Source organism: Lepidochelys olivacea (genome assembly GCF_965140295.1).
Source record: "Lepidochelys olivacea isolate rLepOli2 genome assembly, chromosome: 13".
Classification (NCBI taxonomy): Eukaryota; Metazoa; Chordata; order Testudines; family Cheloniidae; genus Lepidochelys; species Lepidochelys olivacea.
Genome location: NC_140423.1, coordinates 41,845,006 through 41,859,949, shown reverse-complemented (window position 1 = coordinate 41,859,949; position 14,944 = coordinate 41,845,006). Strand labels below are relative to the sequence as shown.

Genomic DNA, 14,944 nt, shown 5'->3' with positions numbered 1-14,944 from the left:
TAATTAGTTTACACCCAGCAAAATTAATTATACAGCAGACAGAAACAATCACAGAACCAGACAGAGACCATGCCAATAAACAACAGCAAAGTGGGAACTATAATGACAAAACAATACAGAAGTGGGGATTTCACAACTACAGCTATAAAGACATAAGAGATTCCCAGCTGTGTCTATTGATAAGGGAGTTCTTATCAGACAGAAAACTATCAACCTCAATTTCCTTTTACATCTTCTAGGCACTTCCCTTTCTCTGGAGGTGATAGGCACTATCAGGACAGGATTGTATTCCTAACAGCCCAATAGCACTTCTTTCAATGTGACTACTTTGGAATGTGAGGATGTGACCGGTCGCTTCCCAGCTTATGGCTGCCTCTGTTGCTTAGCCAAAAGCCTTAGCCTAAGAACAGGGCCTCAGACTGTCACAGTAAGAGAAAGACCTTACACTGGCAGACAGTGATTTGGATTCTTTCTTTTATACCTCTAACTAGCCAAGTGATAAGAATACACCTAAATTCTTAAAGTACAGGCCTTTGCAGACAGGCCTGAATATCTATATCCTAACAATAAGAATGGCCAGACTGGGTCAGACCAAAGGCCCATCTAGCCCAGTAGCCTGTCTTCAGACAGTGGCCAGTACCAGGTGCTTCAGGAGGAATGAACAGAACAGGGCAATTATTAGGTGATCCATTCTCTGTTGTCCAGTCCCAGCATCTGGCAGTCTCAGGCTTAGCCATCTTGGCTAATAGCCTTTGATGGACCTATCTGCCGTGAACTCCACCATGAACATTCACCATGCATTCGTGTTTATTTTGCTGAATTGTTCTGATAGGGAAAAAACATTCTGAAAATATAAAAATGTTTCATTTTGACATTTTAAAAATAAAATGTTTTGATTTTTTGATGTGAGATAATTTTGTGTGTCAAAGTTTACTTTGATTTTATTAAGTTTTTTTTTAAAGTTAAAAAAATGAAACAAAAATTCACTTTCAGATTGAAGGAGACATTTCATTCTATCCAAAATTATCCCCCCCTTCCCCCCTACATAATTTTTTGGGACTGCCAGAGAACCAAAAAATAATTTATTCTGTTAGCTCTGGTAAGCAGCACTCAAGCTTAACCCCCATCTCCCCATCCCCCAATGGGCCAGTTAGCTTGACCATAAACCACCACTTAACTTGAGCTAGAAATTGGTGAGTGTGTATGGGAGCTGGGTTAGGGGGCGATACTCAAGTTACACCATGAGTGATCACGGCAGAGAAGAAATCCCTAAAGATGGACAGATACCCAGATAAAAACAGTAATGGGTGGTGGAGAAGTGATAAATATTCATAGAGTCATAGATACAAAGGCCAGAAGAAACCACTGTGATCATCTATTCTGGCCTCCTGTGTGACATAGGCCAGAGAACTGCCCCAAAAACGATTCCTTGGAACTCAGGGTCATTTGTCTCTGGAATTGACCTGCCTCGCCTGCAGTTTGTGCAGTGCCTGCTGCAGGTCCTCGTTCTTCAGGGTGTTGATGACGGAGTTAAGCAGCAGGGTGGCGGCCATGAAGAACACCGAGACCACCTTGTCTACGGCCAGGCTCTTGGCTGGCCTGAGGTAGATGAAGATGCAGTGGCCCAGGAAAAGCGTCACCACCGTCAGGTGGGTGACGCAGGTGGAGAGTGCTTAGTGATGCCCCTCGGAGAAATGGTTCCTCAGGGAGATGAGGATGACTGTGTAGGATACCACCAGCACCACAAAGCAGGCCACGGAGTTGGAGCCCCGAGTTGGAGACGATGAGCACCTCAAAGACATAGGTGTCAGTGCAGGCCAGCTGGAGGACCAACGGGACGTTGCAGAAGAAGTTGTCAATGGCATTGGGGCCACAGTACGGGAGGTTAAGGGTCAAGGCAGTCAGGGTCATGGAGTGAACCAGCCCACCCAGCCACACGGCCACTGCCAGCTTCAGGTAGAATCTGCGGCTCATGATGGTGCCCTAGTGCATGGGGTTGCAGATGGCTGCCTAGCGGTCGTAGGCCATGGCGGTGAGGAGGAGGATCTCAGTGCAGGTGAAGAGGTGGAGGAAGAACATCTGGGCAATGCATTCACCAAAGGAGATGGTCTTCCTCTCCACTAGGAGGTCAGCCAGCATCTTGGGCATCACCACTGAGGAGTGGCAGACGTCGATGAAAGAGAGGTTGCTGAGGAAAAAGTACATGGGGGTGGGCAGGCATTGGTCATAGGCGATGGTGAAGATGATAAGTGTGTTCTCCTGCAGGATCAACATGTAGATGACTGCGAAGAAGCCGAACAGGACCAGCTCCAGGGCATGGTTGGTGCTTAGGCCAGAAAGGACGAACTGATTCACTCTGCTCTCATTCCGTGCCACCATGTTCTGTCTTGGGTGTATTGCCCCTGAAAGAATGGACATGGTGGGAGAGGCAGGTGGGTAGCTGAGGGGTACATGTTGCAAGAAGTGATGGCAGGTATTTGGTGCCAACATTCTGGAGCCCTGTGCAAGAGGAGAGCCGGGAAAAATGTGCAAAATGCACACTCAAGAGGAGAACCTGCAACCCCTGTCGAGCTGCTCACAGCTTGGGAATTTCTGTCCCACAGGAAAATTCCAGGGTTTAAAAAAAATGTTCTCCTTGTGATTTGGAATAAAAACTTGAAAATTCAAAATTTCCTGCAGAAATGAAATTGTGAAATTTTACATTTCGGAAAAATCAAACTGTTTCCGTTTTACTTTTTTTAAAGATGAAATGGAGCATCTGGCTGCCCTGACTCCCAGGGATTTCTTATGCTGCCCTGACTCCTGTGGTCTCCCTGGGCTCCCCCTGATTCTGGGAGACTCAAGACTCTGCCCCTGACTCCAGCTTTAAAATCTGTTCAAGAGGAGAGAAGAACAAAAATATATGTAACAAGAGAGCCCTGCACAACGCATGCAAAGGAGAGCCCTGAAGAGCACATGCGATGGGAAAGCCATGCAAAAATCCATGCCACAAGAGAACTTTTGAAAATGCGTGCAAGAGAAGAGATGTGGAAAATGTTTGTAACAGGACAGCAGTGCAAAACGTGCAAAGCAGGAAAACTGTGTGAAATGTGTGCAGCTGGAGAGCTGTGCAGACTGGTAAATAGATCAGGTTCTGTTCCAGGCCCGTTGGGCTGCTTGAGCAGAGTCACAGTTCTTCCCCTGCTCCCTCACACATGCTCTAGGGGGCAGGAACCTTCCAGAAGTGCACGGCAGCATTCTAGCCCCTATCCTTGCTTGGCTGGGCCCTGTAGGGGCCTAAGGGATGGCCACCGTCTTGGCTAGCTAACCAGGGATTGACCTGTGGACCTTCATGGTTAAAAGCATGCTGCACCTTGAGCAAGCCAGGCTTCGCTCACTGCTGCTGGCACAGACCCATCTCCCCTGCATATGGGGCTCAGCGGGGGCATGTAAGGCACCAGCCTACTGCAAATAATAGGGGCTGTTCAAGCATTTCCCTGTGCAAAGAGTTTTAAATGAACAATTAGCTTTTGTTCAGAAAACTTTGTTCAGTTTTTGTTTTTTAATTTTCTGAATTTTTAAATTTTACAAAAAAAATTTCCTCCAAATTTCCCCCCTATTTCCCCCCCATTCCCTGCATTTTTTAGTAGGAAAATGTCAAAGGGCAGTAACAGGTGACAGATGTTAGTTGTGTCAGTTAATGCAGATCTGGAAGAAGTTCAGTTACGATAATGAGAGTCAGATATAACTTGAATAGAACAGAAGAGAACAGAGAAAATTATAATATAACAGCGGAAATTAGGAGAGAAGAGAAAACACTGATAACTTTTCATTGAAAGTGACATTTTTTTCATGAATTTTTTTGATAAAATAAATCAGAAGTGTTTGAAATTTTCCACGTAATCCTTTTTCCTAGACTTTTAGGCCAGAAGGGACCATTATGGTAGTCTAACCTAACCTTCTCCGTCACATGGCCCAGAGAACGTCACCCAGTAATTTCTGCATTATGACCATAACCCCTGTTTGAGCTAGAGGGAATCTGTAGGAAAGTCCTCTAGCCTTGATGGAGAAGTGATGGAGAATCTGCCACGTCTCTGTGTAAATTGCTCCAATGGTTTAGTTCCATTCACTGTTCAGACTTTGTGCCTTGTATCTAGTCTGATTTTTTGGTAGCTTCAGTTTTGGTCAGTTGGAACTCATGCCTTTGCTGCTCAATTTCAGAGCTGTCTGCTGCCAGAAAACTTTTTCACATGTAGGTATATCTGACGTAGACATGTCCTGAGTGTGGAGGGAGCAGAGAGACACGGTTATAATGAGAGGAAATGGAAGAAGGCGATTCAGGGGCCGTAAGCCAGGAGATAGCAGCCATCACTCACACAGACATGCACTCCTTCCAGCAGGGGCAGCAGACAGACAGATATTACAGATTTCAGAGTGGTAGCCATGTTAGTCTGTATCAGCAAAAAGAACGAGGAGTACTTGTGGTACCTTAGAGACTAACAAATTTATTTGAGCATGAGCTTTCGTGGGCTAAAACCCACTTCATCGGATGCATGCAGTGGAAAATACAGTAGGAAGATATATATACACAGGGAACATGAAACAATGGGTGTTGCCATACCAACTATGATGAGACTAGTCAATTAAGGTGGACTATTAGCAGGAGAAAAAAAACGTTTGTAGTGATAATCAGAATGGCCCATTTCCAACAGTTGACAAGAAGGTGTGAGTAACAGTAGGGGAAAAATTAGCAAGGGGAAATAGTTTTTACTTTGTGTAATGACCCATCCACTCCCAGTCTTTATTGAAGCCTAATTTAATGGTGTCCAGTTTGCAAATTAATTCCAATTCTTCAGTTTCTCATTGGAGTCTGTTTTTGAAGTTTTTTTGTTGAATAATTGTGACTTTTAGGTCTGTAACTGAGTGACCAGTGAGGCTGAAGTGTTCTCCGACTGGTATTTGAATGTTATAATTCTTGACATCTGATTTGTGTCAGAACAAATCAGATTTGTGTCGGAACAAATTAGACGCCAAGAACAACAGTCGGCTCCAACGGGGTCAATAAAGCAGCATTGATTTACTGGGGCAGCTGAGGATCTGGACACTGGAAATGTGTTTGTGAAATGGCCTTTAGGATGGAGAGCATCTGTTTAACTCATTTCTCATGCCCAGTTCTGCCTTTTTAATTGTGCTGCAAGTTAACTGTGTGGTGGATATACACCAGTGTAACGGAGAGCAGAATTTGGCCCATAACATAGTTATATTAGCATACATCACCAGAGCACTAGCAGAGAGACAATGGAGGTGGAGCATTAACATTGAGAATGGGGTGGAGAGTAAAGGTAATCTAGGCGTGGCCCAATGCCTAAACAAATACTTTGCCTGCATTTTTAATAAGGCGAATGAAAAGCTTAGAGGTAGTGGCAGGGTGGCTAATGGGAACGAGGACATGGAGGTAGAAATTACCACATCCGAGGTGGAATTCAAACTCAGACAGCTTAATGGGACTAACTCAGGGGGCCCGGATCATCTCCATCCAAGATAGTAAGGGAACTGGCACATGAAATTGCAAGGCCAATAGGAAGGATCTTTAATAAACCCATAAACTCAGGGGTGTCTATGACTGGAGAATTCTCCTATGACTGGAGAATTGCTAATATAGCTCATATTTTTAAGAAATATGAATTTTTTCAGGTTTTTGCTTCAGTGGGAAAAACTGGAAAAAATCCATTTTAGGTCAAACCAAAATGAAAGTTGTTAGGATATAGATATTCAGGCCTGTCTGCAAAGGCCTGTACTTTAAAAATTTAGGGGTATTCTTATCACTTGGCTAGTTCTAGAGGTATAAAAGAAAGAATCAAAATCACTGTCTGCTGGTGTAAGGTCCTTCTCTTACTGTGACAGTCTGAGGCCCTGTTCTTAGGCTAAGGCCTTTGGCTAAGCAGCAGAGGCAGCCATAAGCTAGGAAGCGACCGGTCACATCCTCACATTCTAAACTAGTCACATTGAAATAAGGTGCTATTGGGCTGTCAGGCACTATCAGGACAGGATTGTATTCCTATCACCTCCAGAGAAAGGGAAGTGCCTAGAAAATGTAAAAGGAAACTTAGTTTGATAGCATCCTGTCTGGCAAGAACTCACTTCTCAATAGCTGGGATGTGAAATCCTCACTTCTGTATTGTTTTGTCATTATAGTTCCCACTTTGCTATTGTTTGTCTGTATAATCTCTGTCTGGTTCTGTGATTGTTTCTGTCTGCTGTATAATTAATTTTGCTGGGTGTAAACTAATTAAGGTGGTGGGATATAATTGGTTAGCTAATCATGTTACAATATGTTAGGATTGGTTAGTTAAATATCAGTAGAATGATTGGTTAAGGCATAGCTAAGAATATTACTATATAAATTAGGGGCAAACAGGAAGTAAGTTGGGATTCGAAAATAAGGAAAAAGGAACTTGTATTTAAGCTTGCTGAGAGTTCACCCCAATAAACATCGAATTGTTTGCACCTTCGGACTTCGGGTATTGTTGCTTTCTGTTCATGCGAGAAGGACCAGGGAAGTGGGAGAGTGAAGGAATAAGCTCTCTAACAAAAGTATTTTGGATTTTTCCTTTTGGCCACCAAACTGACAGATCAGTTATTCACTCCTCACTAACAGAGAGCAAAGATGCAAGAGTTGTCTTGTGAGGCCTTCACTGCTGTTAAGGCTACAGTAGCCTCTGGAGACCCCATGGTGCTGGGCACTGCACAGATAGACAGTCACGGGTACTTTTCCTGAAGAGCTCACAGTCTAAATAAGCAAAAAGAGGTGGTGGTGTGAAACTGAGGCACAGAGAAGAGAAGCGACTTGCCCGAGATCAGTGGCAGAATCAGGAACAGAACCCAGGTTTTCTGAGTCCCAGCCAATAGAACCAGCTGCTTCCCCATTTCACTTCTCCTCTTAACAGCCCAGGGCTAGTTTCTCCTGCTCCACCACTTCAACCACAAAGGGCCAAATCCTCAAATGGTGTAAACAGGTGTCGCTCTTATTCTAGACCTGTCTGCCTGCCTGCTACTTCTCTCCACAGTATCTATCTATCTATCTAGTTCTGGTGTTGGGGCTTGTTCCCACTATATCCGATCACTTTGAGGGAGATTTTCAAAGGCACAAAGGGGCACACAGATCCTGTTGGAATTCAATGGGAGTTAGGCACCTAACTCACTTAGGTATGTGTTTGAATCCCAGTCGTTGCCTATCTGCATCTTTAGGGGCCTGAATATCTTTGTAAACCTGTTCCCATGTCCTCTGCTTTTGAAAGAATATAGAATATCATGACTCCAGCATGTAGATATGTTAGTGGAAGCTATAGGAATGTGAAGCAGTGGCGGATTCTGTCCATGGTGCTGAATTGGGAAAGGGCTATTTGCATTTATATGGGCCAGAATGTCAAAGGTATTTAGGCACCTCAGTAAGCAGATAGGTGCCTAATGCCTATTGGTTTCAATGGGAGTTAGGCACTTAGTGAAAAACACTAAGTAGCTATTTACCTCTTTAGACACCTAAATACCTTTAAAAATCTGGCCCAAGATTCTTAAGAGCAACATTATCATGAAACATATTTCTTAGTGGTAGGGGCTGAACTGCAGTTAAACAGCCTGATTCTTTATCCAGCATGGAAGCTGCCTGGTATGAGGGACGATTAGGGTGTTAGATGTGAAGGGAAGATATTTACCTTTGTCACATGCAAGGCATTCATCAGTCCAAGCTCAGTCCAGCTCTGTCTCCCAACTAGACTCTGCTGGGATACCCTGCCCAGAGGGTCTATTTCTTTTTGATCTCCATAAGGAAGCAAAATGCTGCGTGAGAACTCCTTAGAGTTTCATTTAAGGATATTTTCTTTGTATATTTTGGCATGTGATGTTGACAAAGCATTTTAACAGTTATGAAGTTTTAACTTTTTGAATCTCAATATCTACTGTCTTTAAATAATTGTTGTCTCACCCCCCAGTTGTCTGAGCCCTCCATAATTTCCTGTAACTGTGAACATTTAAATTGATAAAAACTGAAAAAAACCTTAAACCCCATAATTCTGTGCAACTATGAAAATTTAAATGGATAAAAATAGAAAAAAACCTTAAAATCAATATCAATATTGTCCATCAAAATTATAAAAAAAATAAAAATCAAATTCTGCCAAGCTGACATAGTAAAAGACGTCAGCTGGGTATTTAATCTACCCACTTCATCTCATTTTTGAAGGAATGTTTTTGCATTCAAAGTCTTTCGGCCAGCTGGTGTAAATCAGTGTTGCTCCTTCAGAGTCCAGGGAGCAGTCCTGATTTGTACCAGCTGAGAATCTGGCCCAATATGTTCACTAATTCCAAAAAAGAGAAAACATGAATCTCAGGACAACAGTTCTTTTTATTCTAATCAATCACTAATTTTAAAGTGACGGAGCCCCCACTGGTGTCAATTGTCCAAAGTTCCAGTTGAGTCAATGGGCAAATTCTCAGCTGGTGTAAATTGGCCATAGTACCATCAGAGTCAATGTAACCAGCCCCACAACTGTTGTAAACAGGCCACTGCTCTGTGGTGGCAAATTCAACTCAGTTTCTTTCCCAAGATCTTTGTCCTGATAATCTCAGAAATAGATAGTTTGCATCACAGCTACATTACTCCAGTTTTTATGCAGGTGTAATTCTACTTCAATCAATGGGCCTCATTCTCATTTACATCTGAGCCCCTTTAGACACATCTGGTATCCCAAGTGACCTTAAATAAGTTGTAAATTACACTTAAAGCTGTTTATCCTGTTGAAGCCCTGCAAAGGGTCCTCCTTGCAGATGAGAAATGATTTCAGTGCAATTATGCTGGTGTAAAACTGGAGTAATGCAGCTGTCAATCTGGTATTGAGGTTAATAGAACAAAGATATCAGGCCAGATCCTCAGCTGGTGTAAATCTAATATGGTGTGAAACAGGAGTAAATTGGTAGTGAATGCACCGTGATGCTCTCCCTCCCAAGTAATAAAGAATGACTTACAGGGAGACAGCAACATGAGGAACTCCAGATAAATGCCTTGCCTGGTCCAGCCCTTCCACAGCTGCTGAGCTCTGTTGTTCTTCTCCAAATATATAACCTCTTCAGTCAGCCTCTGCACAACCTTCTGTGACATCAGCTCACCCTGCACTGGGGGCTGTGGGGATCTGCAGTTGTGCAACTGAAGCACAGAGGACATCATGAAGATGCCCAAGTTCTTCCAAACACTCACCCAAACTCACAGTGTGTCAGTTCTCCTGCACCCTCGTGGCTGGTTGGGGAGGGAAACGGGGACCCAGGGCTGCTACTTTCCAAAGCCAGGGGAAAGTTCTGCTGCTCTGCAGAGTTTGGTTGTCTCTTTTGTATTCCACAGTATCCCCTCTCAAAGTTCTGATAGGACCTTCCCTCTGGGGAGAGAAACGATTAGATAGGCAGACAGACAGACCCATGCATGGAATGGAAGGCTAGGGGGAGAGACAGAGAGACAGGGACAGAGAGAGAGGGTGCCTTTCCCAGACCTGAAGAAGAGCTCTGTGTGGCTCAAAAGCTTTTCTTTTTACCAACAGAAGTTGGCCCAATAAAAGATATTACCTCACTCACTTTGTGTCTCTAATGTTGTGGGACCAACACAGCTACAACAACACTGCAAATAGCTAGTGCAGCAAAATACCTTGTTCGCCTCTGTAGGCTCAGTCCTTTTTAGCCTTGGAGACTCGGGTTTGGGGCAAGGCGAATCCTTAGAGGTGGCACAGGGTCCTGCTACCCCTCTCCTCAGTCAGTCCCTTGGGCTTGTTTTCCTTCCCTTCTGGGGAGCGAGCGCAGCCTCCCTACTGGGAAGGTCTGGTGTCTTGCTCCAAACAGCCTACTGGCAGCTTTCCTGCTCCCCTCACTCTCCCCCTCCTACTACCCAGGGGAGGGTTTAAAAAGGTCCCAAGTAGTTGGAGTCACCTGAACCTAATTGGTTCCCTAGCAACCCCTTTCCCAGCTGAACCTTATTGCCCCCTGGTTCTCTCTCCTCAGTGGATAGGGAGGGGCCTTCTAATACCCTGGGACTAATTACTACCCCCCTTTTGTAGCTGTTTTCTGGGTTTACCACACTAGCTATCTAGATAGGTAGAAGGGGAGTCTGGGGATAGCTAGCTAGCTAGCTAGAGGGGCTGTATGGAAATAGATAGATAGATAGATAGATAGATAGATAGATAGATAGATGTGGACGGGGATGGATGGATAGATGTGGATGGGGATGGATAGATAGATAGATGGGATGTATGGGGATAGATAGATGTGGATGGGATGATAGATAGATAGACAGATAGATGTGGATGGGGATGGATAAATAGATGGATAGATGTGGATGGTATCACACCAAAGTGGCTGGGGGACCCGGGCCTGCCCACCTATGACTGCTGGTTTCCAGTCCAAGGTGCAATTCACCCTCCATTCATTTCCCACATTTCTTTCAGGATGCCAATCCCCACCCTGGGGGACGAGTGGGGAGGGCCCATGTTTGAGAACGACTCAGAGGATTAGCAGCAGTGAATGTCTGTACAGCAGTGAGCACAATGGGGCCTTGGCCCATGGCTAGGACTCCAGGGTGCTACCGCAATACAAACAGCACATGATGAGACTAACGAGGGTGCAGAATCAGAGGTGAGGGAATGCAGCCCCTGTATGAGCAAAGGTGCAGAAGCTCTGGCTGGGTGAGATGGAACTGGGATGGATCAGCCACTAGATGGCAGGCGAGGATCATCAATGGGGAATCTCTCACATGGCTTCCCTTTGGTTCTGAAGGCTGGAATTTCCAAGTTGGTCAAAGGAGTTAGGCACCCAACTTCCATTGAATTGAGTGCCTAAATCCCTCAGGCTCCTTTGAAAGGGCTCTGCATAAAGCCAAGTTGCCAGTTGACAAGTCGCGTCATAGGGTCTGACCCACAGCGCCCATTGCAATCACTGGATGCAGGCTGATTTACACCAGAGGAGATGCCCCAGAGGTCAGTACCCCGTACACCACTTTCCAGGCCTCGTCGTAAATGTCCCAGGCTCTGTGGCTGACAGTGCTCCCTTGGGAAGGATGGTCCAGGGGTCAGCGTGCCAGCCTGGGGCTTGGGGAATCTCGATTCCATTGCCTCCTCCTCCACTGACTTCATGTGTCACCTTGCGTACATCATTTAGATTCAGATGTTTCCAGGTGTTTAGGTGCCTCCAGAGGCAGATAGGTACTGAGTGGGCATTTGAAAAGCACAGAGGTGCCCAACTCCCATTGGACCTAGGCACTTCTGAAAATCCTTTTAGGTGCCTAAATACCTTTACAAACCTGGCGCTGTATGCCTCAGTTCCCACCTGTCAAAGTAGTGCCGTACTTCCCTGCCCTGCTTCACTGGGGCATTGTGAGGCTCAATACATTGCGGATTTTGGGGTGCTCAGATGCTGGGGAGCCAGATGAATTGTAGTGCTTGAGCCAGTCTGGTCTAATGGCAAGTGGTACAACCGCCCCAGTGCGGACACAGTGATACCAGCACAGAGGGGCTTATCTTGGCATATCTATTGCTGAATGGTGAGGAGAATCAACGGCACCAGGACAAGGCCCCTTTTTCCCAGCGGAACCTCCTCCGCATTCAGAAAGTTTCTGGGATAACTAGATTGTGAAGAACTCACCCACCCAACGACAAAGTTCCATCTACAAAATCTGTGTGTAGAACAGGGGTAAAAGAGATGGGCTGGGAGCCTATTCCACAGCACCATCCTCCTCCTCAAACCATCCCCACCACCATTTTAGGTAGCACGTAGTTCCCACAGCTTCCAAGCATTAATAGCCTTAGACTCACATCCCCCAGTGAGGCAGAGAAGGGCTAGATCCCCCTTTCACTGCTGGGGAGATGAGGCAGAGGGCCAGATTTTTAAAGGTATGGAGGCACTGAGTGAGATTTTCAAATGCCCCTAGTGCCTAACTCCCACTGTCTGTGAAAGGAGTTGGACACCTAGGCCCTTTTGACAACCCCACTAGGTACTTTTAGGTGCCTAAATCTCTTTAATAATCTAGTCTGTGGAGACTAAAGGCCAGATTGTCAAAGGTAGTTAGGCACCTGAAGAGGCTGATTGGCACCGAGTGGTCTTTTCAGAAGCCTTGTGCACCTATCTCCTACTGATTTCAAAGGGAGTTAGGAACCTAATTTGCACAGGTGCTTTTGAAAATCCCTCCAGGTTCTTTCCTGCTCCCTTGGGCACCCCAATCCCTTTGCAAATCTCACGCCGAGTGATTTACCCAAGGGCACAAAGAGTCAATGGCAGAGGAAGGAACTGAGTCTCCTGAATCCTAATGTTACCCTCTCCCTGTAACAGACGCCCCGTTACAGAGTGCCGGGTTCCAGGTGTGGGCTTGTGGGGCTCGCGCTCCTTGCTGTTTTGAACTGGAAGGGGGAGGAGAAAGGACGATGCAAAGAAGCAAACCTCAAGGCCTAGAGAGCCATAGCAGTTTTAAGACAGGGCTCACCCTCAGCCACGACTCAGCTCCATGAGGCGGGGAAAGAGCAACATGGTCTTGCTTTGGCAGGCAGTCCTGGTGGGGCATGCAAAGGCCGGTGAGGGGCGACTTTCACCACAGGGGGAATCTGAGCGACCAAGAGCCCCGCTGGAGTCAGAGGGGAAAGTGCCCAGTGTCCTGAGCCCGTGGCAGAGCGGGTAACTGGGCCATTTGCACCAGCGGCGCTTGGGCGGCAGACGTGGCAGGGCAGAGAGACAGGGACGCGGATGGAGAGACGGGAATAAAAAGAGGAATAAAAGTCTGCCTGGTTCTGTGCTAGAGAGAGAGAGATTGTACAGGGTGAGAGAGAACGTTGGATAAGACACTGTCCAAGGAAGAGCAAATAGATTGACAGATGGATAGCCAGCTAGATGAGATATTGAAGAAGGAAGAATGGAGAGAGAGTAAATGGGTAGGCAGGCTACATTCTGTAGAAGGAGAGATGGATAGATAGGTGAGGATGTGCCTGGGATAGATGGATGGATATAAAGTGGACCTGGAGGGATAGGTAGGCAGGTAGGTGAGGGTGAGCATGGGGATGGCTAGCCGGAGACACGGGAAAGCAGTGTAACAATGACTCCTTATCTTTGCAGGCCATGGTCAGAAGGTTCCGTCTTCCAGTCCCCTCCTGCCCTGACAGTCCCAGCTGGGCGCAGTGTAACTCTGAGCTATAATTTTTCCACCAGTGGTAGTTTTCCGTATCTCTTCTGGTACCGGCAGCTCACACACCACCCCCCGCAGTTGCTAATTCAGCTGGACAAATCCCAGCTCAGAAAGGAACTCGGGCAAGTCTTTGCTGAGTTGCATGTGGGCAATTACACGGCCCCCCTGGTGATCTGGGAGGTGACTCTACAGGACAGTGCTGTATATCTCTATGCACTGAGGGAAGGCAGCGTGGGTCTCTGCACAAAACGGGGTGGGCGGGCTCTGGATCTGTGCCTGCACTGAGCAGTCAGAGAGAACAAAGAGACGGGGGAGAGAGCGAGACACCGAGAGATGCTAGAGCCAGCCAGTGAGAGGTGATAGAGACTGACAGATATTAGAGATGGGCAGCTACCATGTATTAGAAATACACCTTTTATCCTAGTGTGGACAGCCCCTCAGGGTGTGTGGAGTCTGTGTGTGTACCTCCTGTGTTGTGTGAGCTTGTACCATCTGTGTTGTGTGGGCATGTCTGTTTTGTGTGGGCGTGTGTACTGTTTGTGTTGTGTGTGTGTGTCTGTGTTGTGTGGGCATGTGGTTTGCATGGGTGTGAAACAGGAACTTTGACCGTTGTGTCAAAGGGGCTGGCTGGCAGGTGTCAGAGGAAGACAGTGACACAGAGAGTCCGATTGACAGAGATGTGCAGATGGCGGCAAGGACAGCAAGCAAGAAGTGTGGGTGTGGAGACAGAGAGGTTTGATCCTGAAGGTTGTGGGAGAAGGCAAATGATGTTTTCGTCCCACCATGAGGACACTCTCAGTTCTGCTTTCCATCCTTGGTGAGTAGGATTTTCCAGCTATTTCCCTGTGTCTCCAGCCTGGATTTGAAAGTTGAGTTTCTCAGGCGGTGACCAGTTCTTCCTCTCTCACTTCCTGCCTCTCTTCCTGTAGTGACTCCGAGATGGGCCCTGGCCCAGGTTTTTCAGCTCCCCCAGATCACATGAGTGGAAGGAGAAAGGATCTTGATCCCATGCAGCCAAAACGCCACCTCCCATAATTCGATGTCTTGGTACAAACAGCCCCAGCAGGGCTGGGAGCTGCCGAGCTTTCTAGGGATTGGGTATGACAGCTCCTCCACCGCTGGAGAATTCACCATGGCTGTGGACAAGGCCGCCCGCTCCACCAACCTCCCCAAGACGGAGCCAGCCTGAGTGATGCCGGCATCTACTACTGCACCGTGAGAGACACAGTGAGGGGAACCCAAGTGCCAGCTGCACAGAAACCCAAAGCCTGGCTTCCTGCCACCCCTGTTCACAGTATAGCTGCTTTCCCTGGATAAGCTATGCTGATCCACATCAGCTGGGGATTTGCCCCATTGACACAGGGAGGCTATGACCAATTTACACCCATTGGGGATATGCTCCTTTGACTCCAATGGGGCTACTCCAGTTTACACCAGCTAAGGATCTGGCCCACGTATGTTCACATAAATACATTCGGGCAAATTGCCGGCACTACGATGATGGGTCTCGCACTTTCTCTTCTTGTGGGGGGCGTTCAGGGCACCGTTTCTTGCCCCTGAACTGGGGTATTAACTGCCCCACTAGCGTCCTAGAGGAGGGGAGTGAAGAGGGAGGGACTCGGGCCTGCCCTCTACTCCGGGTCCCAGCCCAGGGGCCCTAGGGTTAGCAGCAAACCACTAGAACTGGCGGTTCCTTCCACTGGGCTACTTCCCTCTCCTGCCCTTCAGCGTGTGGGGCTTCCTGCCGTCCCTCTGCACAAACCA

At 46.8% G+C, this 14,944-nt stretch overlaps 1 pseudogene across 1 annotated transcript; it reads right to left on the bottom strand.

Moving 5' to 3' along the window:
• Positions 1 to 1,442: 1,442 nt before the first annotated feature.
• On the bottom strand, positions 1,443 to 2,379 carry LOC311529968 (olfactory receptor 4E1-like; annotated as a pseudogene). Its single transcript has one exon. The product of its transcript is annotated as an olfactory receptor 4E1-like (transcript).
• Between the last annotated feature and the right edge of the window lie 12,565 nt (positions 2,380 to 14,944).